Source organism: Bufo bufo, chromosome 9, assembly GCF_905171765.1.
Source record: "Bufo bufo chromosome 9, aBufBuf1.1, whole genome shotgun sequence".
In the NCBI taxonomy this organism is placed as follows: Eukaryota; Metazoa; Chordata; class Amphibia; order Anura; family Bufonidae; genus Bufo; species Bufo bufo.
Window position 1 is genome coordinate 8,349,087 of NC_053397.1, and position 27,336 is coordinate 8,376,422.

General features: G+C 45.8%; 1 protein-coding gene across 4 annotated transcripts in view; it reads left to right on the forward strand.

Annotated features, from left to right (window-relative positions):
- Nucleotides 1–27,336, forward strand: part of CNTN4 (contactin 4) — a 212,306-nt gene that overhangs the window by 85,577 nt on the left and 99,393 nt on the right. Inside the window, exon 1 of one of the 4 annotated variants that reach the window (XM_040406991.1) lies at nt 3,058–3,152. The exons of 1 other annotated variant lie outside the window; for it this stretch is intronic. The gene's annotated coding sequence lies outside the window, so the exon portion shown is untranslated. Of the gene's footprint in view, nt 1–3,057; nt 3,153–3,234; nt 3,314–9,856; nt 9,872–27,336 lie in introns of those variants that run through there. 2 more of the 4 variants (XM_040406992.1, XM_040406993.1) reach the window with 2 other exon arrangements.

Sequence of the window (27,336 nt, forward strand, 5' to 3'; positions counted from 1 at the left end):
ATAGTAGTTATATTCTTGTACATAGGAGCAGTATTATAGTAGTTATATTCTTGTACATAGGAGCAGTATTATAGTAGTTATATTCTTGTACATAGGAGCAGTATTATAGTAGTTATATTCCTGTACATAGGAGCAGTATTATAGTAGTTATATTCTTGTATATAGGAGCAGTATTATAGTAGTTATATTCTTGTACATAGGGGCAGTATTATAGTAGTTATATTCTTGTACATAGGAGCAGTATTATAGTAGTTATATTCTTGTATATAGGAGGCAGTATTATAGTAGTTATATTCTTGTACAGAGGAGCAGTATTATAGTAGTTATATTCTTGTACATAGGAGGCAGTATTATAGTAGTTATATTCTTGCACATAGGAGGCAGTATTATAGTAGTTATATTCTTGTACACAGGAGCAGTATTATAGTAGTTATATTCTTGTACATAGGGCAGTATTATAGTAGTTATATTCTTGTACATAGGAGGCAGTATTATAGTAGTTATATTCTTGTACATAGGACGCAGTATTATAGTAGTTATATTCTTGTATATAGTAGGCAGTATTATAGTAGTTATATTCTTGTACAGAGGAGCAGTATTATAGTAGTTATATTTCTTTGTACATAGGAGGCAGTATTATAGTAGTTATATTCTTGCACATAGGAGCAGTATTATAGTAGTTATATTCTTGTACATAGGAGAAGTGTTATAGCGGTTATACTGTATATAGTCTTGTGTTTTATCTTCCCGCCATGTTTTGTGGTTTGTAGCATTGGGAATAACACTGATTAATTCTATATTTATATATATTGTTGTCTGACTTGTCTTCTGTGTAATGTTTTTTCTCTCCCTGATATTAGGTTTTTAGTGACATCTGAATAGTTTAAGCTCTTTTTTACTGATTGACAATAAATGTTCTGATGTTTGATAACTCTTTTGGGATCTGGAGGTCTTTGTATCAGTAATCTACAGCCGGTAACATACTATTGTTTTATATCATAATTCCCTTGAATCACATAAACCGGGAGCCTTTCTGAGACTGATCTAAACAATCCATGTAGAGCTGAAGTCTTGGAAAATATCTTCTAAGGTTCCACACAACCTTTTTTTTTTTTGTTCCGTATACGGTCCATATATACGCAACCATTCATTTCAATGGTTTCCGCAAAAAAAATGGAATGTATTACGTATGCATTCCGTGTCCATATTTCTGTTTTTCAGTTCCGTTGAAAGATAGAACTTGTCCTATTATTGCCCGCAAATCACGTTCCGTGGTTCCATTTAAGTCATGGGTCCGCAAAATAAACGGAACACATACGGAAATGCATCCGTATGTCTTCCGTATCGGTTCCGTTTTGCGGAACCATCTTTTGAAAATGTTGAGTCCAGCCCAATTTTTTCTATGCAGTTACTGTATACTGTATATGCCATACATAAAAATGGAACACAAATGGAAACAAAAAAAGTGAACAACGGATCCGTGAAAAACTGACCGCAAAAACACTTAAAAATCCATAACGGTCATGTGAAAGAGGCCTAATTAGGACTGACTTCTGTAGTTAATTGACACATTAATGATCATTGTATGATGTGCACTTTTTTGGCATCATTCTAGCCAGTGACTAAATCATTGCCACCTGCTGTGACACCTTATGACTGCATGTTCCTCCTTTGATAAAAATGTCTCGTCACACATCACTTTAAGGCCTCATGCAGACGACCGTTCCGTTTTTTGCGATCCGCAAAACACGGATGGCGTCCGCGTGCGTTCCGCAATTTGCGGAACGGCATGGACAGCCTTTAATATAACTGCCTATTCTTGTCCGCAAAGTGCGGACAAGAATAGGACAGGTTATATATTTTTTGCGGGGCCACACGCAACGGAGCAACGGATGTGTTCATGAGGCCTAACTTAGCACTTGGCCTTGATTGGAAAAACATGGGACTTTCTTCCAGAATCCATCTCCAGGTTTTGTGTTGTACGTATAGCTCTTCCCTTTTACGTCAGTGGGGCTCTAGTTTCCGTACCTGACAGAACCCATCGGCAGGGTGTGCTGCTGTTTTGGGTAAGGGGGGGGGGGGGGTAGCCATGTTTTTCTGTGCATCCCCTTTAATGTGACACTTGAGGACTTTATAACTGATTAACCCTCATGGCTCCATGATACAGTGGCTGCACATTTCTAAAATCCGCGGGAGAGATAATCAATATGAGAATCGTTCCTAACTGGAGGAAATGTATTACTTAGATTAGAAAATCTAAAATCTGTCACATTACTGGTTGTTGTTAGCTGAGCCCTGGGATCAGAGGTTACAGCAGGCCGACCATGGGGACACTTGACACCCATGTGCAGGTTGATTTTACACCCCCTTCCCCCCCTCCTTAGGCAGAGGAGGCACATAGGTGCCCATGTCCGATCCAGGACCCAATGCCACCTCCTGGCCTAGCCCTTGGTGTGTCCATTGTATATCAGCCAGTGTTTCCAGGCACAGCATATACATTGTGATATTGTGACATGCCCGGCCATCATGGCTCTATCTTATATACCCCCTCCTGTAAATCAATGCATCTGCATCTTTAGGTGACAGCTGCTTATTGACTTGGTGATGCCTCCCTGTGCATTGGGCTTTGATTAGACCTAACCTCACGGGTGCCCCCTCCTCATTATACCTAGGCACCCCCATTGTCTAGATGCTTGCTTCTGTAATAATTAGTGCCCCCCACCCTGATCCGCAGCCTCGCCTGGATATATACCTGTCACCAGCAGCTCAGTGTCATGTTTATTCTGTGTGTTCAGCCTCAATCCTTTTCATTATAATTCTTATTTGTGTCTCCTCCTCTGTGCCCCCCTCCTTACACCCCCTTTTCTTCTTCTCCTCCTCTGTTCTGCCTCTCTCTCCCTTCGCCTCCCTCCTCTCCTCTTCTCTCCATCTCTCTCCTCCTCTGTCACAGCTGTAGATCTCTGCTCTTCTTCTCCTGGGTTCTGTACTAATTATGTGAGTCCTGGGGGGGTTTGCTTGGTGGAGGAGAAGCTCCTCACAGAGCAGCCGAGGCTCAGAGCATCTCAGGGACCAGACCAGCAGCTCCCTGTGACCAGGGCGGATGGGATGTGACCAGCTGGATTCTGGATACAGTGGATGGAGCCTGACACAGCGTATGTACGTGGTGGGATCTGTCCAGGGGCGACGGCTGGGATTATCCACTCACCAGTTCTTTGTATAGAGGATGGAGACTTTGTTTCTATTGTTATTCTAGTGCTATAGGGAGCCAGTAGGAGACATTGTATCCAGGCAGGACGTGTGCATTGGTGTCAAGGTAGGATTTATATATAGTATCCGTGGAGCTGCTCCAGGTAGAATGTATACATTGTTAAATATGTTATTCATACAGATTGTATACATTGTATCCAGGTGTTATTTACACAACATATCAAGTCAGACTATGTATTCTAGCCAGGTGCATGCTGTCTATGTAGCTATTTAGGATGTATACATTGTATCACGTCCCTGTATGATATGTACAGGTGGGCAGTTTTCATTTCATCTGATGTATACGGTGTATTCAGGTGTGATGTATATTTGTTACTCAAATATTATACAATATATTAAGGTATGAAGCGTACCAACCTGCCATATATATTATGTTGTATACATGATATCCATTGACATTGCGCTCAGCCCCTATACGTAGTTTCCGTGAAGCTATTACTCATAGATTGAGGGCATTATGTATACATTGTATCAAGTTGTCATTTATACAGTAGTTGTATGGTCTATTCTGTACATTGCCTCAAGGTGGTCATACATATGCCCTGCTATATACGTTGTCTCCACCCTGTGTCCAGCACTTTGGGGTTGGTGCAGCTGAGGCTGTGTGTGCTGTGTACTTGCAGAGATTCTGGACTGTGAGAGCAAATAGGATTATAATTACAAAGGGACAAAACTGGGACACAGAAGTAAATGTATTGTCTCTGTCAGAGCTCTGAACAGGAGAGCGTGTGCAGAATTGCCTGCTCCACTGCCAAGATGCTGTGCAGGTAGACCCTGTGTCCCCTCACCTGTGCAGGTAGACCCCGTGTCCCCTCACCTGTGCAGGTAGACCCCGTGTCCCCTCACCTGTGCAGGTAGACCCTGTGTCCCCTCACCTGTGCAGGTAGACCCTGTGTCCCCTCACCTTTGCAGGTAGACCCTGTGTCCCCTCACCTGTGCAGGTAGACCCTGTGTCCCCTCACCTGTGCAGGTAGACCCTGTGTCCCCTCACCTGTGCAGGTAGACCCTGTGTCCCCTCACCTGTGCAGGTAGACCCTGTGTCCCCTCACCTGTGCAGGTAGACCCTGTGTCCCCTCACCTGTGCAGGGGGCTCTTCATGGATCCAGCCAGTGCTCTGTAGGGGTTGTATATAGGACCTTGCAGTGTATATATATATATATATATATATATATATATATATATATATATATACACATTGTGTGTTGCTAGATGTCAGTTTGTTTATGGAGTCATTGCAAATGGATTATATAGTTGCTTTATGGGGGTCTGGGTATGATCCCCACCCACCCTTTCCTCCTATATTTATAGATGCATGTAATACTTTGCTGTATGTTGTCTGCAGCATATTACCCACTGAGAGGGGATTGTGGATTATTATCCTGAAGCCCCCAAGGTTAGACCACCGACAGACAAGTGGGTGTTTAGCCCTCACAATGTGCTTTTGCATTTTGCTATTTGCAGGTTGCATGTAGTTGTATGTTGGCGGGATGAGTGTGCCTATGTGATAAGTCCATTGACAGTGTGTACATCTGTGTGTGGGGTGATAAAAGGGATGCGTGTGTGTGACTCTCTATGTGTGCATCCAGTCGTGTCATGTTTTTTGCTTCCAGTCCACATGTCAGTGAAACAGAACCATAGGGTGGATGTTGGGTGTTTTCCTGGTCTCTATACCTTGGGTTCCTCTATCAATGCACACTGCCCGGATGCATCACAACCTCAGGTTATATCATCTATAGCAGAGGTGCAGTGTTGGGGGTGCACAGCCTTGGTAGGGTGTGTATTATGGGGGGGGGGGGGGGGGGTCTAGGGATGGGTTTGGTTATTGTATGCTTTACAAGAAGATGCACTTTGATGTTTGCTGCTATTAGGTGTATCCATACATTTAATGAGCTGCTCATATACATGTGAGGATGCTTGTAATGAGGTCTACAGCAGATTCTGCAGTCTGTCTGCCTGAGCCTCCTGGCACAAGATGCTTTATGGGGTCTCCTATATACAGACAAATCGACATGCATTGAATGTCATATAGTATAGACCGCAGAGCTAGCACTCTAGTCTCTCTGGGGTGATCTAGCGCTGCCCACATGTCCATGTTCTGGTATCTGTAATGTGCGGATCTTGTGCTGTAGATGTCACAGGAACGGTGACACCTGGGTCAGCAGGGTCCTCACCTGGGCCTGTGGGCAGGATGGAGGATGATGGAGGTGATGGGGTCCTGCTCAGATCCACGTAGACTGGGATACAATTTGGTCGAGCAGACATTGATTGATTCAGCGGTGCCTGCGCCGCTTGTGATCTGAAGAGTTTTGCATCGACTTTTATTGCAGCTGATTGGCATTTTGTCGCTCCTGCTGCGACCGACTGGCCCTGTCTGGGGGTGATCAGAGCTGAACCTTGCGCCCCAGTATCCACCAGCAATTTCCCCAGTGCAGCATAGAAAAAGGCCACATTTCACTGGCTGGGCTTCAGTGGACATTTAGGACTAAATCTGTGCACCCCCACTATAACTGGCATCTGTGTACCCCACTATAGCTGGAATCTGTGCACCCCACTATAGCTGGAATCAGTACACCCTACTATAGCTGGAATCTGTGCACCCCACTATAACTGGCATCTGTGCACCCCACTATAGCTAAAATCTGTGCACCCCACTATAGCTGGAATCAGTACACCCTACTATAGCTAGAATCTGTGCACCCCACTATAACTGGAATCTGTGCACCCCACTATAGCTAGAATCTGTGCACCCCACTATAACTGGCATCTGTGTACCCCACTATAGCTGGAATCTGTGCACCCCACTATAGCTAGAATCTGTGCACCCCACTATAACTGGCATCTGTGCACCCCACTATAACTGGCATCTGTGCACCCCACTATAGCTAGAATCTGTGCACCCCACTATAACTGGCATCTGTGCACCCCACTATAACTGGCATCTGTGCACCCCACTATAGCTGGAATCAGTACACCCCACTATAGCTAGAATCTGTGCACCCCACTATAGCTAGAATCTGTGCACCCCACTATAGCTGGAATCTGTGCACCCCCACTATAGCTGGAATCAGTACACCCCACTATAGCTAGAATCTGTGCACCCCACTATAACTGGCATCTGTGCACCCCACTATAACTGGCATCTGTGCACCCCACTATAGCTGGAATCAGTACACCCCACTATAGCTAGAATCTGTGCACCCCCACTATAGCTAGAATCTGTGCACCCCCACTATAGCTGGAATCAGTCCACCCCACTATAACTGGCATCTGTGCACCCCCAGTATAAGTGGAATCTGTGCACCCCACTATAGCTAGAATCTGTGCACCCCCACTATAGCTGGAATCTGTGCACCCCCAGTATAAGTGGAATCTGTGCACCCCACTATAGCTAGAATCTGTGCACCCCCCACTATAGCTGGAATCTGTGCACCCCACTATAGCTGGAATCTGTGCACCCCACTATAACTGGAATCTGTGCACCCCACTATAGCTGGAATCAGTGAACCCCACTATAGCTGGAATCTGTGCACCCCACTATAACGGGCATCTGTGCACCCCACTATAGCTCGAATCTGTGCACCCCACTATAGCTGGAATCTGTGCACCCCACTATAGCTGGAATCTGTGCACCCCACTATAGCTGGAATCAGTGCACCCCCAGTATAAGTGGAATCTGTGCACCCCACTATAGCTGGAATCAGTGCACCCCCAGTATAAGTGGAATCTGTGCACCCCACTATATCTGGAATCAGTGCACCCCCAGTATAAGTGGAATCTGTGCACCCCACTATAGCTGGAATCAGTGCACCCCCAGTATAAGTGGAATCTGTGCACCCCACTATAACTGGCATCTGTGCACCCCACTATAGCTCGAATCTGTGCACCCCACTATAGCTGGAATCAGTGCACCCCACTATAGCTGGAATCAGTGCACCCCACTATAACTGGAATCTGTGCACCCCACTATAGCTAGAATCAGTGCACCCCACTATAACTGGCATCTGTGCATTCCCAGTATAACTGGCATCTGTGCACCCCACTATAGCTGGAATCTGTGCACCCCACTATAACTGGCATCTGTGCACCCCACTATAGCTGGAATCTGTGCACCCCCAGTATAAGTGGCATCTGTGCACCCCATTATAGCTAGAATCTGTGCACCCCACTATAACTGGCATCTGTGCACCCCACTATAGCTAGAATCTGTGCACCCCACTATAACTGGCATCTGTGCACCCCACTATAGCTGGAATCTGTGCACCCCACTATAGCTGGAATCTGTGCACCCCACTATAACTGGAATCTGTGCACCCCACTATAGCTGGAATCTGTGCACCCCACTATAACTGGAATCTGTGCACCCCACTATAGCTGGAATCAGTGCACCCCACTATAACTGGAATCTGTGCACCCCACTATAGCTGGAATCAGTGCACCCCACTATAACTGGAATCTGTGCACCCCACTATAGCTGGAATCAGTGCACCCCACTATAACTGGAATCTGTGCACCCCCACTATAACTGGAATCTGTCCACCCCACTATAACTGGAATCTGTGCACCCCACTATAGCTGGAATCAGTGCACCCCACTATAACTGGAATCTGTGCACCCCACTATAGCTGGAATCAGTGCACCCCACTATAACTGGAATCTGTGCACCCCACTATAGCTGGAATCAGTGCACCCCACTATAACTGGAATCTGTGCACCCCCACTATAGCTGGAATCTGTGCACCCCCACTATAGCTGGAATCTGTGCACCCCACTATAACTGGCATCTGTGCACCCCACTATAGCTGGAATCTGTGCACCCCATTATAGCTGGAATCTGTGCACCCCCACTATAGCTGGAATCTGTGCACCCCCACTATATCTGGAATCGGCGCACCCTACTATAGCTGCAATCTGTGCACCCCATTATAGCTGGAATCTGTGCACCCCACTATAACTGGAATCGGTGCACCCCAGTATAGCTGGGGGCCCCTGGTGGGATTTAAAGCCAGTGCCCCAGCACTATGTGATACCCTGGATCCCAAACACCCACAGCCTCTTCTACACGCTCATTACAATGTGTCACCCTCATGCATCACATTAAACGTAGCCCACTCACTCCCTCCACGCCCCCTGTGCCCCCCGCAGCCCCTCGTGCTGCGATTCACTTTCATCCTGCCCTGTTATTACTCCATCTCTGCAATAATAAGGTGGAGCTGCTTATAAAGTACAGGTTTATGACACGCTGCCACCGCACAGGGGATTTATATACAATGGTGGGGGTAGTGATCCGTCCGCTCCGTTACATTGTGTAATTTCCGGACAATCCCTCCGCATGTCCGTCCACAATTTGGTGGTCTGGAGCCGAGACGAGATGAGAGGAGGCAGCAGGAGGATTAGACGGGCCAGGACCAGGCATTTTTCCAGGATCATTTATTATTCCGTCTTCCCCACCGTACGTCCGGGCCGGGGATTTGCAGGTGAAATGGAAGCCGCTCCTGCGTGTCGCTCCCCCCCGGGTAATGTCATTATCAGACCCAGGCCGCGGTGTAGAAAGTGCCGGATACAGTCCTCCCCGTTCCATTACAAGCTAACAGGGGACTGATCCGATACAAGGTAACAAGGTAATGAAACCAGTCACAAATGCTAACAAGAGCGCGGCGAGTGTGCCCCTCCTCCGCTCCATTACAAGCCAATAACGCAATAAACCGCGGAGGTAACGCTACCCTAACAGGAAAATGGCAGACAATCGTCCCCAAGGAGCCTCCCCGATAAATGCTGTGGATTCCTGATGGAAGAGAGACAGCGGGATACCGTCAAAATGGACACCGCTTCCCCTCCCAACCTGACTTTAGTCATTGGCAAAAGCGACCAATTGCCGATCTCCGAAAGTGTCAGCCGCATGTGTGGATTATGTCCTCTCCATGCCGACCGTTTAACAAGCCTCATTTTCCCAGGGGCTCGGGGCCTGTTAGCAGGTTTAACAGCGTTGCTTCCCCGGAGATGGCGACCGGAGGAATCAGGGAATTGCGATGTCACTCTGCAGAAGAGGAGAGAGGGCAAGGTTCACAACCCGTTCATCCGATGCAAGATCTGCCAACAGGCTGCCTCGTGGAGCTGCCCAGTAATCAAGGGCACCAGCGAGGAGCACACCTGGGGGACATTGGCGCAGCCGCTGAGTAGAAGTGGACCGCCCCATTCTGCATGATGGGAAAGCAAGAGCTACAAAAAAGCAGTCACAGTGTTTATGTCACAAAAAATACCTGTTCTGGACAGAATCAGTCTCCTTCCCCCTCTGGCAGCTGACAGTATAGTGCCCTCTCACTGCCTCAGCAGGAGGGGGATTTTCCCAGCTATACCTTTATGCTACTGCTGAGGCTCAGCTCCTCTCCTGACAAGCAGAAAACTATTTCTATTGGCAAAGGGAACAGAGGATCACTGTGCAGAGACCGTGACTGAGCATGTGTGACCACCAGTACTCAACTCATAAGGTGGACCTGCACATAGCTGTACACTGTGAACATCAGGTGGTGCTGTACTATGTAAGCAAATGAACACCAAGTGGAGCCATACTATGTAAGCAAATGAACACCAGGGGGAGCCATACTATGTAAGCAAATGAACACCAAGTGGAGCCATACTATGTAAGCAAATGAACACCAAGTGGAGCCATACTATGTAAGCAAATGAACACCAAGTGGAGCCATACTATGTAAGCAAATGAACACCAAGTGGAGCCATACTATGTAAGCAAATGAACACCAGGGGGAGCCATACTATGTAAGCAAATGAACACCAAGTGGAGCCATACTATGTAAGCAAATGAACACCAGGGGGAGCCATACTATGTAAGTAACTGAACACTAGGTGGAAGCCATACTATGTAAGTAACTGAACACCAGGTGGAGCCATACTATGTAAGTAACTGAACACCAGGTGGAGCCATACTATGTAAGGAACTGAACACCAGGGGAGCCATACTATGTAAGTAACTGAACACTAGGTGGAGCCATACTATGTAAGTAACTGAACACCAGGTGGCACCATACTATGTAAGTAACTGACCACCAGGTGGTGCCATACTATGTAATCAAATGAACACCAGGTGGTGCCATACTATGTAAGTAACTGAACACCAGGTGGCGCTGTACTATGTACGTAACTGAACACCAGGTGGCACCATACTATGTCAGTAATCTGAACACCAGGTGGCGCCATACTATGTAAGTAACTGAACACCAGGTGGCGCTGTACTATGTACGTAACTGAACACCAGGTGGCACCGTACTATGTACGTAACTGAACACCAGGTGGCACCATACTATGTAAATATATAAACACCAGATGTCGCCATACTATGTAAATATATAAACACCAGGTGGCGCTGTAATATGCATGTAAATAAACACCAGTTGGCACCTCATGAGGTGGACCTGCACATTGTTGTACACTGTGAACACCAGGTAGTGCTATACTATGAAAGTAACTGAACACCAGGTGGTGCCATACTATGTAAGTAACTGAACACCAGGTGGAGCCATACTATGTAAGTAACTGAACACCAGGGGGAGCCATACTATGTAAGTAACTGAACACCAGGTGGAGCCATACTATGTAAGCAACTGAACACCAGGTGGAGCCATACTATGTAAGTAACTGAACACCAGGTGGAGCCATACTATGTAAGTAACTGAACACCAGGGGGAGCCATACTATGTAAGTAACTGAACACCAGGGGGAGCCATACTATATAAGTAACTGAACACCAGGTGGCGCCATACTGTGCAAGTAAATGAACACCAGGTGATGACATACTATGTAAGTAAATGAAAACCAGGTGGAGCCATACTGTGCAAGTAAATGAACACCAGGGGGCGTTAAACATATTATATTTAATGGTGGGAGACCCACTTTAAAGGGCAACTCTTTTTAATCCATGGGCATAAAATAGAGCAAATGGAAGTGCAATAAACCATAGGTAGCCTCTGTAACTGCTATGGGGTCTGTAGATAGGGAGAGGTCCCGTTAAATTGCCCAGTTATTTAAAGGATAAACGTAGCATTTTCCAAAGGACCTGCAACTTTAAGGTGGGACTAGCCTTAGAGTCATTCAGGGGCATGCACAGGGGGTGCAGAGGTAGCAGTCTTATTCAGGCTTCTCTACCCATAAGAAGACTCCAAGGTTATAGATGGTACATGGTAGGTTGGGGCTCCGGTTATAGATGTTGCCTTTGTGGTCCAGAAGTTTCATGTTGCCTTTGGGGTCATTACTACCTTATATCCTAAGGGGAAAGGAAATTTAGGAGCAAACAGGCAAAATTGTGTGAATCCGAGCACATTACTGATGGCAATATTCTCTAATTGTAAGTCAGGTTACATTGTCTAGGGCTCCATTGTGTCAGTTTTTGCACAGACGCAGCAGATAATGCGCACAGCGAAGCAGAATTTGTTCCTTCCTTGGCCGGGAAGCCTTTACCTTCCTCTTTGTGCTGAATTAATATCTTCTGTGCTGCGAGGCTTCATGTGCTTCATTATAGCATTGGCTCACTGCTGGCCTGGTTTGTTGGGAGTAGTAGAGGTCAGTAGGATGAGAGTATCGGTCCTCATGGAGTTCTGCAGTCCGCTGATAGGAGTGCAGTGATTTATTTATTTATTTATTTTTTACAATCTCTGCTGCCCCCTAGTGGTTTCCAAAATTTCCAACATGAACCAACATGGGGGTGGGCAGCTGTAAGGAAGAAGGGGGGCTCCATTGCAATGAAGAGCGGGAGAGGTGAATGCAAACCAGTAGTGATGGCTTCCTCCGTGACCGCCACCGAAGCACATAGCATGCTTTTTATGTAATTTTTTTAAACTGTTTTTAAAAAATTGCTACTTACTTCAAAAACCTGCAGCAGCCTAGTCCTTCCCCCGCCATGGGGTAGAACTTTGCTGATTCCTAATGTTGGACCTAGTTCTGCACAACTCTAATTTGTTGGCCTTCCCATACCCCCTAGGATATCACACATGGAGCACCCACTCTCTTTATCTTTTACAGCTGATGACATTAAATGATGATGATGTCATCATCCATAGTCAGTGGTTACAATGTTTCAATTGTTCTACTTTCTGCTGATTGGTCACTAGGATTTGCAAACCAGTAATAATGGCTTCCTCCATGGTCTAGTGCTAAACTCCTGACTAAATCCTTATAATAAAAGAAAAAAGAGAGGGGCGCTCCCTGGTGTGATGCCTCCTAGGTCACTGAATTAATCCCTGTGGGTCAGTACACCTTTCCGGATCATGTTGTAACCAGGGACCACACTAGCGAGAGACCAGGCTGCTGCACGTAGGAGGCCGAAAGAGAAGTGAAGACAAAAAGGCTCCCAAAGGTAGCAAATACAAACGGTGCGCGGCAGCGGATTCTTTGAGGTTGCATAAACACGCATAAAAAACTAATGAAAAACTACAGCTACATGTTTCAAAGGCAGTCCATTTTTTGTGTGTTTTGATGCAATAAAACACCTAAGTATCCGGTGCAGCATGCCGGTTTTTATTTGCTACGTTTGAGAGCTTTTTTGTCTTAATGCCTTATAATAGACACACCCCTGCTTATCCATAGTCAGTCGTTACAATGTTTCAATTGTTCTACTTTCTACTTATTGGTTGCTAGGATTTGTAAACCAGTAATAATCAGTGATGAGCAGCAGGGGCAATATTCAAATTTGCGATATTTTGCGAATATTTGGGCGAATATTCGTCATATATTCGAGAATTCGTGATCTCCTCATTATTTTTTGATTGCAAAAATCAGAAATCAGAAAATTTGCGATAAAATTTGAATATTCGCGCTCAACACTAGTAATAATGGCTTCCTCCATGGTCTAGTGCTAAACTCTTCTGACTACATAAAGCTTTATAACAGACTCACCCCTGTTGCTGATGTCATTGCACGATGACGTCATCAGTCTTAGGTACTGCTACTGGTGGGTAGAATTTGGTGTCTTCCTCCACAGTCTAGTTTCATATTCCTCCTGACTAAATAGTTAAACATACGGGTCGGACCCCTGCAGCTCATTTCACAACCTTCCTCCAGATGCCTGAATCATCCACAAACTGAGAAAACTGTTCTTCTCATTGGTAGTCGCAATGTGATGGGAAATGTGTTTTTTTGGCCCTAGCTGTCGTCTGTAGCTTTGGGGTCCGCCACAGGCTTAATGCATAGTGTAAATATAGATTTTGCTGCTGCTGCTGCCTCCATACGCTGTGGATGTCTCTGGAGGGCATTCTGGATATAGGTTTCACTTCCATCCCTGGATTCTGGGGCCTAATGTGCATTCTGTAGTCAGGAGCATCTCATGTCTCGTAACTTTGGGATCTGCTCTGCCGGGATGCATCCGCACAATCTGCCGTCATCACAAATTGCAATAAATTTGCAGCTCAAAACCACAAGACTTTTATTTTTTTTCAAGAAAAACATGAAACGTCTGCAGAAGCAAACGCACGGCTCCTTAATCTTTAGAGAGGGAGAGCGGGAGGAGGGAGAGCGGTAATGGATAGAGGCATGATGAAAGGATAAAGAAGAAGAGAGACAAGGAGATGAGAATGCAAGACAGGCTGGAGAAGAAAAGGGCCGTGTTAGATAGACCCGCGATACAAGCGCCCCCGCCGCCACAGTGAAGCGTCCGCCTAGGCGCGCCGCTATCCAGGTGTGGGCAGCTTAATAGGATAATGTGGGATTCGTGACTCTTTCCTGGGACGAGGCTGCCATGATGTTCTCCAGATGTTCTGACAATAATTAGCTCTTGTGGAGATAATATTGGGTCGGTGAGATGATGTGCGCTGCGCTGGGCCGTCCATCCTGAGCAGCGATCAAACGGGTGCAATGATTTTACAATCCTGCTCCTGGGTGAAGGATGCGCTGCAGAGGAGGCATCTTCTGCTGCTCCGCTTGTAGCATACATCAGGGCTGTAATGGGAAGGAAGTCCAGGATTAGAAACACATGGCAGCTTCCCACCAATAACAGCGCCACACTTGTTTATGGGATGTATCTGGTATTGCAGCTCAGCTCCATGGAAGTCAATGCGGCTGAGCTACAATACCGGCGCACAACCTGTGCATGGACGCAAATACTATGGGGGCCAAGTTCTACTGAGACGTGTGTTATTAATGGTGACCGAAGGAGGGACTTAACTTATATGTGCTGTGATATTATGGTTTTCTTTGCTGGTGATACATGACCTCACTGTGTGCATTATCCCTGTACTGTGACATCACTGTGTGTATTATCCCTGTACTGTGACATCACTGTGTTTATTATCCCTGTTCTGTGACATCACTGTGTTTATTATCTTTGTACTGTGACATCACTGTGTTTTATTATCTCTGTACTGTGACATCACTGTGTGTATTATCTCTGTACTGTGACATCACTGTGTTTATTATCTCTGTACTGTGACATCGCTGTGTGTATTATCTCTGTACTTTGGCATCACTGTGTTTATTATCTCTGTACTGTGACATCACTGTGTTTATTATCCCTGTACTGTGACATCACTGTGTGTAATTATCCTTGTACTGTGACATCCACTGTGTGTATTATCTCTGTACTGTGACATCACTGTGTGTATTATCTCTGTACTGTGACATCACTGTGTTTATTATACCTGCACTGTGACATCACTGTGTTTATTATCCCTATACTGTGACATCACTGTGTGTATTATCTCTGTACTGTGACATTCACTGTGTTTATTATCCCTGTACTGTGACATCACTGTGTTTATTATCTCTGTACTGTGACATCACTGTGTGCATTATCCCTGTACTGTGACATCACTGTGTTTATTATCCCTGTACTGTGACATCACTGTGTTTATTATCTCTGTACTGTGACATCACTGTATGTATTATCTCTGTACTGTGACATCACTGTGTTTATTATCTCTGTACTGTGACATCACTGTGTGTATTATCTCTGTACTGTGACATCACTGTGTGTATTATCTCTGTACTGTGACATCACTGTGTGTATTATCCCTGTACTGTGACATCACTGTGTGTATTATCTCTGTACTGTGACATCACTGTGTTTATTATCCCTGTACTGTGACATCACTGTGTGAATTATCTCTGTACTGTGACATCACTGTGTGTATTATCTCTGTACTGTGACATCACTGTGTGTATTATCCCTGTACTGTGACCATCACTGTGTGTATTATCTCTGTACTGTGACATCACTGTGTGCATTATCCCTGTACTGTGACATCACTGTGTGTATTGATCTCTGTACTGTGACATCACTGTGTTTATTATCTCTGTACTGTGACATCACTGTGTGTATTATCTCTGTACTGTGGGTCCTACTGTGTTTATTATCTCTGTACTGTGACATCACTGTGTTTATTATCCCTGTACTGTGACACACTGTGTGTATTATCCCTGTACTGTGACATCACTGTGTGTATTATCTCTGTACTGTGACATCACTGTGTGTATTATCTCTGTACTGTGACATCACTGTGTGCATTATCCCTGTGCTGTGACATCACTGTGTGGTATTATCCCTGTACTGTGACATCACTGTGTGTATTATCCCTGTACTGTGACATCACTGTGTTTATTATCCCTGCACTGTGACATCACTGTGTTTATTATCCCTGCACTGTGACATCACTGTGTTTATTATCCCTACACTGTGACATCACTGTGTGTATTATCTCTGTACTGTGACATCACTGTGTTTATTATCTCTGTACTGTGACATCACTGTGTTTATTATCTCTGTACTGTGACATCACTGTGTGTATTATCTCTGTACTGTGACATCACTGTGTTTATTATCCCTGTACTGTGACATCACTGTGTGTATTATCCCTGTACTGTGACATCACTGTGTGTATTATCTCTGTACTGTGACAATCACTGTGTGTATTATCTCTGTACTGTGACATCACTGTGTGTATTATCTCTGTACTGTGACATCACTGTGGTGCATTATCCCTGTGCTGTGACATCACTGTGTGTATTATCCCTGTACTGTGACATCACTGTGTGTATTATCCCTGTACTGTGACATCACTGTGTTTATTATCCCTGCACTGTGACATCACTGTGTTTATTATCCCTGCACTGTGACATCACTGTGTTTATTATCCCTGCACTGTGACATCACTGTGTTTATTATCCCTGTACTGTGACATCACTGTGTGTATTATCCCTGTACTGTGACATCACTGTGTTTATTATCTCTGTACTGTGACATCACTGTGTTTATTATCCCTGCACTGTGACATCACTGTGTTTATTATCCCTGCACTGTGACATCACTGTGTTTATTATCCCTGTACTGTGACATCACTGTGTGTATTATCTCTGTACTGTGACATCACTGTGTGTATTATCCCTGTACTGTGACATCACTGTGTTTATTATCCCTGTACTGTGACATCACTGTGTGTATTATCCCTGTACTGTGACATCACTGTGTGTATTATCTCTGTGCTGTGATGTCGCTGGGTATAAGAAAGGTGTGGAAGAAAGCAGCCATATTTTTCTGATCCCGGAGAACCCCTCTCAGACATCTCATAAAGTTCCAATATTGTAGCATAGAAACATGTAACAACTAATTACTTATGTTTACTTGGTTACATCGTTTTCAAGAGGCCCTTTTACTCAGGATGGGTGACATGTATTGGTGACATGTCTGTGTGCACCTGAGAATGTATTCCTGATATACCCCGGGTATGATGTGCAGCCACCTGCTGTGACTGTGTAGACACCTTACTGTGACCCAGGGAGCACGGAGCTATTACTGTGCACAGGAAGGAGGCCGAGTGCTGGGATCTTCTGTACACTAAATTCTCAGCTCCAGATTGTGGACCATAGATTGTATATTGATGGCATCTCTGGGAGCTAGAGGAGCATCCGTATCATTGGACATTTCTTGTATATTGGGATGGTAACGTGAGTGCTGATGGTCTCCTGCTTGCAGTCTTCTGGTGCCATGAGTTATCTTCTGAGATCCAGAGGACCTACCTGTTAAATGTGATGTGTGCTGGTTGTTTGGGGTAGACCATGGTTATTGGGCTGTGCAAGGACTGCTGGGAGTCAGATCGGCCGAGACGTCTGCAATAAACGACTGTTACAAAAGATTCTTCACATATCTGAGATAGGAAAAGGAGGTTACACTTTACTGCTGGAAACAGCAGGCAAATGGGCAGAACCCTCCTAAAATGTAAGCTGAGCTGCTGTGAGGTAGAGGGATAGTTAGGGATAACTGTATGGAGCCTGTAGTGACAAGGACACTTCCCCGAATGCAAATCACCAGAGCAAGCTGTGTGCAGGCACAGGACTAAATCGGCAGCTGGAAAGCTACTAAAGAATGAATGCAAAATCACAGTATAGAGCAGCAGAATAGTGAGTGCAGCTCTGGAGTACAATACAGGATGTAACTCAGGATCCGTACAGGATAAGTAATGTATGTACACAGTGACTGCACCAGCAGAATAGTGAGTGCAGCTCTGGAGTATAATACAGGATGTAATTTAGGATCAGTACAGGATAAGTAATGTAGTGTAGCACAGTGACTGCATCAGCAGAATAGTGAGTGCAGCTCTGAGTATAATACAGGATGTAACTCATGATCAGTACAGGATAAGTAAGGTTATGTACACAGTGTCTCCACCAGAAGAATAGTGAGGTGCAGCTCTGGAGTATAATACATGACGTAACTCAGGAGTCAGTACAGAATAAGTAATGTATGTACACAGTGACTGCACCCAGCAGAATAGTGAGTGCAGCTCTGGAGTATAATACAGGATGGTAACTCAGGATCAGTACAGGATATGTAATGTATGTACACTGTGATACTGCACCAGCAAGAATAGTGAGTGCAGCTCTGGAGTATAATACAGGATGTAACTCAGGATCAGTACAGGATAACTAATGTATGTACACAGTGACTGCACCAGCAGAATAGTGAGTGCAGGCTCATGGAATATAATACAGGATATAACTCAGGATCAGTACAGGGATAAGTAATGTATGTACACAGTGACTGCACCAGCAGAATAGTGAGTGCAGCTCTGGAATATAATACAGGATGTAACTCAGGGATCAGTACAGGATAAGTAATGTATGTACACAGTGACTGCACCAGCAGAATAGTGAGTGCAGCTCTGGAGTATAATACAGGATGTAACTCAGGATCAGTACAGGATAAGTAAGTATTTACATAGTGACTGCACCAGCAGAATTGTGAGTGCAGCTCTGGAGTATAATACAGGATGTAACTCAGGATCAGTACAGGATAAGTAATGTATGTACACAGTGACTCCCCAGCAGAATAGTGAGGTGCAGCTTCTTGAATATAATACAGGATGTAACTCAGGATCAGTACATGATAAGTAATGTATGTACACAGTGACTGCACCAGCAGAATAGTGAGTGCAGCTCTGGAGAATAATACAGATGTAACTCAGGATCATTACAGGATAAGTAATGTATTTACATAGTGACTGCACCAGCAGAATTGTGAGTGCAGCTCTGGAGTATAATACAGGATGTAACTCAATATATAAATGTTAAAAAGTATAAATCTGAAGGTGTCGGCCCTTTAAAGAGTAATGAGGGGGTGAGTCGCAGAGAGCGACGAGGAGAAAGCAAAGCTGTTAAATATTTTTTTTCTCCAATGTATTCACTGAGGAAAATAAACTGTCAGATGAAATGCTGAATGCTTGAAATAAATTCGCCATTAAAAGTGTCCTGTCTGACCCAGGAAGAAGTACATCAGCGACTTAAAAAATCAAAATAGACAAATCGCCAGGACCGGATGGCATACACCCCCGTATCCCTAAGGGAATTAAGTAATGTCATAGCCAGACCCTTATTTCTGATATTTGGCGGACTCTGTACTGACAGGGGAATGTCCCACAGGATTGGGCACATGCAAAAGTGGTGCCAATATTCAAAAAGGGGTCCAAAAACAGAGCCTGGAAACTATAGGCCGGTAAGTTTAACATCTGTTGTGGGTAAACTGTTTGAAGGGTTTTCTGAGAGATGCTATGTAGAGAGCATCTTATGGGAAATAATCAAATAACGCCATATCAGCATGGCTTCGTGAGGGATCGGTCATGCCAAACTAATTTAATCAGTTTCTATGAGGAGGTAAGTTCTAGAGACTTGACAGCGGCGAATCAATGGATTGTCGTGTATCTGACTTCTCCAAAGCATTTGACACTTGTACCACATAAAAGGTTAGTATATAAAATGAGAATGCTCGGACTGGGAGAAAACGTCTGTATGTGGGGTAAGTAACTGGCTGAGTGATAGAAAACAGAGGGTGGTTATTAACGGTACATACTCAGATTGGGGTCACTGTCACTAGTGGGGTACCTCAGGGGTCAGTACTGGGGGAGGGGGTCACAGGTCACTAGTGGGGTACCTCAGGGTCAGTACTGGAGGGGGTCACTGTCACTAGTGGGGTACCTCAGGGGTCAGTATTGGGCCCTATTCTCTTCAATATATTATTAGATGATCTTGTAGAAGGCTTGCATAGTAAAAGTATCAATTTTCGCAGATGACACTAGAACTGTGTAATAGTAATTAACACTGAAGAGGACAGTATACTGTATATATACTACAGAGGACAGTATACTGTAATATACTACTGTAGGACAGTATACTGTATATATATACTACAGAGGACAGTATACTGTATATATACTACAGAGGACAGTATACTGTATATATACTACAGAGGACAGTATACTGTATATATACTACAGAGGACAGTATACTGCATATATACACACTACAGAGGGACAGTATTACAGTATATATATACTACAGAGGGACAGTATCCCTGTATATATTACTACAGAGGACACTATACTACTACAGAGGGATCTGGATAGATTTGGAGGCTTGGTCAGATAAGTGGCAGATGAGGTTTAACACTGAGAAATGTAAGGTTATGCACATGGAAGGAAAAATGGCAAGTCACCCGTACATACTAAATGGTAAAACACTCGGTTAACACTGACATGGAAAAGGACTAGGAATTTAATAAACAGCAAACTAAGCTGCAAAAAACAGTGTCAGGCAGCGGGCTGCCAAGGCCAATAAGATAATGGGTTGCATCAAAAGGGGCATAGATGGCGGTGATGAGAACATATTCCTACTACTTTACAAATCACTGGTCAGACCACACATGAGTACTGTGTACAGTTCTGGGCTCCTGTAAACAAGGCAGACATAGCAGAGCTGGAGAGGGTCCAGAGGAGGGCAACTAAAGTAATAACTGGAATGGGGCAACTACAGTACCCTGAAAGATTATCAAAATTAGGGTTATTCACTTTAGAAAAAAGACGACTGAGGGGAGATCTAATTACTATGTATAAATATATCAGGGGGGCAGTACAGAGATCTATCCCATCATCTATTTATCCCCAGGACGTTGACTGTGACGAGGGACATCCTCTGCGTTTGGAGGAAAGAAGGTTTGTACACAAACATAGAAAAGGGTTCTTTACGGTAAGAGCAGTGAGACTATGGACTCTATTCTGTAAGAGCAGTGAGACTATGGACTCTTTACGGTAAGAGCAGTGAGACTATGGACTCTTTACGGTAAGAGCAGTGAGACTATGGACTCTTTACTGTAAGAGCGGTGAGACTTGACTCTTTACTGTAAGAGCAGTGAGACTATGGACTCTATACTGTAAGAGCAGTGAGACTATGGACTCTTTACTGTAAGAGCAGTGAGACTATGGACTCTATACTGTAAGAGCAGTGAGACTATGGACTCTTTACTGTAAGAGCAGTGAGACTATGGATTCTTTACGGTAAGAGCAGTGAGGACTATGGACTCTATACTGTAAGAGCAGTGAGGACTATGGACTCTTTACTGTAAGAGCAGTGAGACTATGGACTCTGTACTGTAAGAGCAGTGAGACTATGGACTCTATACTGTAAGAGAAGTGAGACTATGGACTCTTTACTGTAAGAGCAGTGAGACTATGGACTCTTTACTGTAAGAGAAGTGAGGACTATGGACTCTTTACTGTAAGAGCAGTGAGACTATGGACTCTATACTGTAAGAGCAGTGAGACTATGGAACTCTTTATGGTAAGAGCAGTGAGACTATGGACTCTTTACTGTAAGAGCAGTGAGACTATGGAGCTCTATACTGTAAGAGCAGTGAGACTATGGACTCTATACTGTAAGAGCAGTGAGACTATGGACTCTTTACTGTAAGAGCAGTGAGGACTATGAACTCTTTACTGTAAGAGCAGTGAGACTATGGACTCTATACTGTAAGAGCAGTGAGACTATGGACTCTTTACTGTAAGAGCAGTGAGGACTATGGACTCTTTACTGTAAGAGCAGTGAGACTATGGACTCTATACTGTAAGAGCAGTGAGACTATGGACTCTCTACTGTAAGAGCAGTGAGACTATGGAACTCTCTGCCTGAGGAGGTGGTGATGGTGAGTACAATAAAGGAATTCAAGAGGGGCCTGGATGTATTTCTGGAGTGTAATAATATTACAGGCTATAGCTACTAGAGAGGGGTCGTTGATCCAGGGAGTTATTCTGATTGCCTGATTGGAGTCGGGAAGGAATTTTTTATTCCCCTAAGTGAGGAAAATTGGCTTCTACCTCACAGGGTTTTTTTGCCTTCCTCTGGATCAACTTGTAGGATGACAGGCCGAACTGGATGGACAAATGTCTTTTTTCGGCCTTATGTACTATGTTACTACTATGTTACTAACTCAGGATCAGTACAGGATAAGTAATGTAATGTATGTACACAGTGACTGCACCAGCAGAATAGTGAGTGCAGCTCTGGAGTATAATACAGGATGTAACTCAGGATCACTACATTGTAAGTAATGTATCTTAGACAGTGACTGCACCAGCAGGATAGTGAGTGCAGCTCTGGAGTATAATACATGACGTAACTCAGGATCAGTATAGGATAAGTAATGTATGTACACAGTGACTCCACCAGCGGAATAGTGAGTGCAGCTCTGGAGTATAATACAGGATGTAACCTCAGGATCAGTACAGGATAAGTAAGTATGTACACAGTGACTCCACCAGAAGAATAGTGAGTGCTGCTCTGGAGTATAATACAGGATGTAACTTATTGATTTCCTAGTCTACGACGTAAAGTCATAGTTTTATTAAAGACACGGAGGCGAGTATTGCTATCTCTTCCTTTACTGTTCCACCAATAGCAGCAAAGAAAATTTACATAATGAACATGGTAACCATAGTAACACAATGTCCCTCCCCAGACAGCCCCTATAATAGGCAGCTCCTCCTCTGGGTCTTCCTCTTTCTTTGAACCTGGCACCGTAACTGAAATCAACTGGAACCGTCAACTTGAATCGGAAACTGGAAGCGAACGACACAGCTCCCCACCGAACCACTCAATCGATAACCGGAAATGAACCGTAAAACCATCTATCAAACTTCAATAGTAAAAATAAACATCATAAATACAATAAATATATAAATAAATATATATAAACACAATAAAACGTAACCTCCTCCGAAAACACTCCATACATAAATACATATATAAATAAATAATAATTAGTAAATAATTAATAACTGGGGCGGGCCGTACAGCAGGGTGGGCTATACTCGCCTCCGTGTCTTTAATAAAACTATGACTTTACGTCGTAGACTAGGAAAATCAATAAGTTTTACAGCAAGACACGGAGGGCCCTATTGCTAGTTCAAAGCTGAGAAATCACAGAAGCAAACAAATGAGGAGGAGGACGAAAATAATACTCCCTGAACGTCGTGACACTTGACCTTCATCATATTTTGTGAAACCTGAATGAAGGGGAGTCTTTGATCCCCGAAACGCGTTGTTTCTGATTAAAAGAAGATTACATCTCTAAAAACCGCTTCCACTAGTGATTTCGCGCCGACGCAGAACCTCTTTTCTTCACCACGAATTTCTTTTGGGGGACTGACATCCCATCCAAGAACCACAAAACCTCGGCTGCAGACCTGGTCTAAAGGTCTTATTTCCATCAAAGTTTTCAGTAGAGTTGTGCCTGCCGGAGCACAACTCCATTAGGTGAGTTTGGATATTCTCACTTTGATATCCTTATCCGGTTGAGACATATGTACAGCTATTGTGCGCTCTCTCTCTCTTTTTCAGTTTCCCTGTTCTCGAGGGGAAATTAGATCCATCCGTGACCTACATTTACGTGACACTAGACCGTCCGCCAGACTTAAGATGTCCTCCATATGCGCACCAGAAATCGCCAAAGCGGAGGCTGATGCACCTCTCGCCGAATGGGCATGAATATAGCAGTATCGATACCCGCAAGGGGACATAACCCACTTCATCCAACAGAGCCAAAGTCGACTGGAGACCGGCCCGAAAGGATAGCGAATAGAAAGGAAAAGCTGCGGGACCGAGGGAGAGCGGTAAGCCCTTGTCCGGGCGATTCGTATTCCCGCAAGCAAGCCACCGGACAAAGAGCCGGAGAGGACGGGAAACTGGGATATGACACCTCTCTAATGTGAGTTTTGGCTATTCGTCTAGAAATATTGAAGGATACACCCTCCGGAGTGAAGGGATCTAGCGTCATGATCCAGAGCCCGAACATCCGACACCCGTTTGCAGGAAATATGGCAGAAAAGTACAAGTAACTTAGCAGATAATTGTCTCAAGGAAAGCTCCGGATTGCTGGGCCAAGCAGACAAAAATGACAAAACCAACGAGACGTCCCAAGTGGTCACAAACCGAGGACGTGGAGGACGAGCAAGACGCGAGCCACGAAGTAAGCGGCAAACCAAAGGGTGCTGGCCCGCAGGCCTACCGTCGAAGCCCTGATGAGTAGAGGAAATAGCGGACCGAAAGAGGTTGATCGTTCTAGAAGCTTTACCAGCCTCAAACAAGGAGGTAAGAAATTGTAACAAATGACTCACAGGTGCCGAAATGGGATCAAGGTTCCGTTCAAGGCACCAACTAGACCAAGATCCCCAAGCTGCCAGGTAAGATTTTCTAGTGCCGGGAGCTTATGCATTGTCCAGGAGGCGTCTAGTTGCCTCCGAAACGCCCTCGACTTCTCCAGGTATCCTGAGACTCGGCACGCCAGCAACAGTAGGGATCCTTCCAGCAGAAGCGGATGGCTCAACCCTCTGGGATCGCGAAGAAGATCTACGTGGTCTGGAAGAAGAAAAGGTATGTCCACAAGAAGCTCCAGCAGAGCCAGAAACCAACTCTGAGTCCCCCAAAAGGGAACCACCACCATCAATTCGGCCCTCTGGCGACGCACCTGAAGCAGCATCCTCAGAATCATCGCAAACGGAGGAAAAGCATATAGAAGGGAGCTCGACCAATCCTGCAGGAATGCGTCCACCGCCTCCGCTCCCGGATCCGGGCGCCAGCTGAAGAATCGAGGAAGCTGCACGTTGAGTCGTGAAGCAAACAGGTCCACAGAAGGGACCCCAGACGTCCGATATCGCGGAAAATATGTTCGGGGCCAGTCGCCAATCGCTGCCGTCCGTAAAGCAACGGGAACTCCGGTCCGCCCGAGTGTTGTGGAGGCCGGGCAGGTATTCTGCTTGGACCACAATGTCCCTGGAAAGGCAATATGACCAAAACGCCTTCGCAAGCCGAGCCAGAGTTGCCGACTGGGTACCACCCAAACGGTTGACGTAACGGACCACAGACACGTTGTCCATACGCAGGAGGATGCAGGCATGAGCCATCCCATTGGTGAAACTCAGAATGGCAAACGATCCGGCCAGCAGTTCCAGCGCGTTGATGTGAAGGCGCGTCTCGTCCGTCGTCCAGCGGCCGCCCGTGGAGACCCCGTTGCAGTGGGCACCCCAGCCCTGCAGACTCGCATCCGATTCTATCGTAAACTCTGGTTGAAGGCCGAAGATCGCCTTGCCATTCCATGCCTCCAAGTTGTCGATCCACCACTGAAGTTCCTCCCTGGCTTCTGAGTCCAAGGTAACCAAATCTGCAAACGCCGCACCTGTGCGGAGGTGTGCAATCTTCAGCCGTTGCAGGGCTCGATAATGCAGCGGAGCAGGCTGATGATGCGGGCCAGATGCCGTAAGGTCAACGAGGGGTAGACAGGGCGTGTCACAGTTCCTTCCGAATTGAGCGCAGCTTCGATGTCGGGAGGCTGAGGGATTCGGACACTGAATCCACCGTGAACCCCAGAAATTCCATCCTCTGTAGAGGGGTCAGGCAAGATTTCTCCAAATTGAGGAGAAAACCGAGGCGTGAAAGCAGATCCGATGTCCAGCCTAGATGTACCAGCAAGGTCGACCTGGAATGATGCATGATAAGAATGTCGTCCAGATAAACAATCAGACGTACACCCCGACTGCGAAGCCAAGACATGGCCGGACGCATCAGCTTGGTGAAGCACCAAGGAGCTGAAGACAGGCCGAAAGGGAGACAGGTGAACCGCCAAGTCTCTCCTCCCCACTGAAAACATAGAAGGTCCCTGGATTGGGGGGCAATCGGTACCGTCAGGTAAGCATCCTTGAGGTCCAGTTTCACCATCCAATCCCCCGGCATAAGCAAGTCTCTGAGAGGTTAATCCCCTCCATCTTGAAGTGGCGATAGCGCACTATGGAATTCAGAGGACCGCAGTTTATAACCGGGCGCATCTGACCACCCTTCTTCTGGACCAGAAAGATATTGCTGAGGACCCTCTGTGAGAAGGAGGGCGCCCTTTCTATCGCACACTTGGGGAGAGCGATACTAGCTCTAGGTCTACCTGGGAGCAGATCGGGGTTCTTGACAGAACAAACGGGGGGGAGGAGGGAGGAGGTAAGGAGTAGTCTATAATCTCGATCTGAAAGCCCATGACTGTGGACAAAACCCATGGGTCGGAAGTGATGACTGGCCAGGCACGGGGAAAAATGACGGAGGTCTGGCCCCCGATACAATGATCCGAAAAATCCCCCACAGGGGGGAAGACTTACCAAAAAGGTCTCCTGGAGTTGGGGTTTCCACGAAAGGACCTGGAACGCCAGTTGCCGCCTCTGGCTGGGGAAGAAAGATGAGGAGCTTCTTTGATCCTGGAAAGGAGGTCTCTGGTGATAGGAGATTGGATCGGCCCCTGGTACTGCCGGCCCCTGCTGGAGACCCGTCCCTGAAATACTCTGCGCATAGAGGACTGGGCCTTATCTAAACCAGTAAATGCGCCAACAAATCGGCCAAGATCCTTAATAAAGGAGTCGCCAAACAGCAGCCCTTGTGAATCCTTACCTGCCCCATAAGGGCAAGGTTAGCCAATTTAAAAAGAATGGCCTTACGCCGTTCAATAGATAAGGATGTGTTGGCGTTGCCCGCGACACAAATCGCTCTTTGAGCCCAACCACGAAGCTCTTCAGGATCTATACGTGAGCCATCCGCTCTGGCAGTTTCAGCCAATTCTAGCAGTATAGTAAGGGGCCCAAATACATCCAGGAGCTTGTCCTGGCAGCTCCTCAAGGCGGAGTCTAACCCTCTACGGGGGTTCCAGCCTGATTTTGCCAAAAATTGGGTCATTTTGGGGTCGACCACAGGGGTATCACAGACCTTGTTAGGGACCAAGGGTCTAGGGCACTCAGCATGTAGCTTGTTACGAGCTTCTTTACTTAGCGGGTGGCGAACCGAGATTCCAAATATTTACCCACATATTGGACGGAAGCCATTCCGCTGACCGGGGGTGGTGGAGAGTGTCAGGATCGAACATAAGTTTGCCAGCAGGGTCTACCAAAGGCAGACGTCAAATCGACCGTTGACGGAGGCTGAGCTGGCTACTAAGGAAGTAGAGGGGACAGGGCCCCTGTAGTGGGGAGTCGGATCAGGGGTCTCCTCATCAGAGGTGATAATCATGATCCTCAAACGCCTCTAAATCTGAGCCCACATCAGAATCTGAATCAGTACCTGGTTTGTGCTCTGGCACATTTCACGTACGCGCCTTTTCTGGCCTGCAAGGCTCTCTTGCGTGAACGTAGCACGCTCTCATGGTGGCAGTACGCACACCAGTTCTATTAGCCTGGTGAAACAGGAGCATCAATAGCATCAGATGCGTAGTATGTATAACAGGGG